Source organism: Malurus melanocephalus, unplaced genomic scaffold, assembly GCF_030028575.1.
Source record: "Malurus melanocephalus ecotype Western Australia unplaced genomic scaffold, MMel_1.1 scaffold_763, whole genome shotgun sequence".
NCBI classification, from domain to species: Eukaryota; Metazoa; Chordata; class Aves; order Passeriformes; family Maluridae; genus Malurus; species Malurus melanocephalus.
In genome coordinates, this window is record NW_026623995.1 from 30,926 (window position 1) to 32,998 (window position 2,073).

Below are 2,073 nucleotides of genomic sequence, written 5' to 3' on the forward strand. Positions count from 1 at the left end.
CTGTGCAGGTTCTGTTCTTGCCATGTCTGTGCTTGGCTGCAGGTGGACCTGAGCCTAAAACTGAAACTTGCAGGAGCTTGGACTGCTTCAGCTTCCTTCTGTTAACTTTTAGGTACTTAGTTTTTATTTTTGGAGTTTCAGAACACTTCAAGTATCCACTCTCCAATAATAAAGTCATTTCAAGAGGTCTTGCATTTTGCATTTCGAAGCAGAGACAGATCTCTCTAYCAGGCTTTAGTTTGATCCTAAATGCTGCTTTGAACAATTTTTAAAGTGTCTTACTACAGTGGTATGCAATGTGGCTTTGCTGTTCCCTAGCAGAGAATGTATTTCCTGTAGCCTTCAGTAATGGACTTTTACAGKCAGAAGTAAACACGCACAATGGGCAAAGGACTTGAAGGAAACATGAAAAAAAGAGAAAGTGGAACCCAGAGTTTTCTGATGACATTTTTTTAGCTCATGCCCTGAAAGCTAAAGTAGGAGTGGTTTTGAATAAGGAAAAATAATTTTGGTATAGATTAGAAGTTTTTTTTKAATCACTGATATTGAAGATAAAATGCATGAATACAGACTCTGGGTAGCATATGTGTTTCAAAGATGYCAGCTGAAAAATGTCTATTTTGCACAAGGAAAACATCTGTTGATGTATTTCCTCAAAGAGGCACTTTATAGAACTGCTATATAGTTGTTTTTAAATAAGAATTRTTTCCTTTCTCTGAATCCAAAGGAAATATGTTTGTTTTTTTAAGTGGTGCTTCCCACCCCAGCCACTTTAGAAGGCATAATATGATTAATATTTTTCAAATTTTAGTTATTAAAGGCTTGGTTTTTAAAAGCATGTAATTAACAAATTGTATAGCATTTGGTATTCATTTTGGGATATCACTTGCTTTCTATCATGATTGTCAGGCAAACAAACTTTTGTTGACCAAAAGTTTTCTGGTKTGGTTGGTTTGTTTGTTTTTTAACGTGTCTGTATGTGCAAGTACCGAGATTGCATTTCACATCCAGTGTATTTCATGTTTTTAAAAGCATGTTTGCAAACTAAAGAATGTATCTTAATTTAGCCTGCACAGTTTTGTAGATCGTTTTCCTGTATGCTTGAAATCAGTGTGAAGTTCTCAGAGGTGGTTTAGATTTTATGATTTTCTTGTGCTCCTGTTTTAAAATTGACTGAAGTGGGTGGTTTAAACAGATGTTTAAACAGATGAATATACTTGAAATGACCAAGTTCATCTGGCTGTCCTGCTGGTTTTGCTGGAGTAAAAAGAGAAATGTTGCAGGAAGTTGGTTTGACTATATCAGGAGATGATTTGGTGTGGCTGTGCAACAAATATTCAGCATAACTTGAAGATGGGAATATCCTGATTTGCCTTCAGTTCTTGATCCTAATGCTTGGCTAGAATGGGTGTTTTGTGTCTGTGGCACCTCTCATGCTCCAGAGATTTCAATGCACTATTTAAAATAAAAAGAGCCACCCAAATCACTGTTCATTCATCCTGTGTTAAGCAGGAGCAGTTTAATTGGCTTGGATGGTTAGATTATGCACAGAATGCATGTTTTGGTTCCAGATTATTTTCTTCTCTCACCTTTCCTTTCTCTTAACTTAGAAATCAAGCTGCTGTACCAAGCTATGTTGCAAACAGMCAGCTGAAATAAAATATTGTTTATATTGCATGACTCCTTGGAATAAACAATGTTGCATGAAAAAAGTTAGTTWTGGAAGGGTTATGCTTCTTTAAAATAACCCAACTATATATAGTATAAATTTAGGTGAGAATATTCAGATGTATTATTTATTTTTCAGTGCTAAAATGCTGCTTTTTAAGTTTTAAAGATGTCTTGCATTTTTTTTAATGATTTCACCTTGATGCTCTCTGCATTACTTATTTTAACCTTATGCCACTGATTTGAAAGAGATTTTTTTGGGCATGTTTAATGGGCAGTGTCTATATTAATTTGAACACCAATGCAAGAAGAAATTTTTGTTCTGGTCTATTAAAAACACAGAGCTGAATAGCCAGTCAGTAAAAGAAGAGTTTAATGAATTATGGAGCTTTTTTTTTTTTTTTT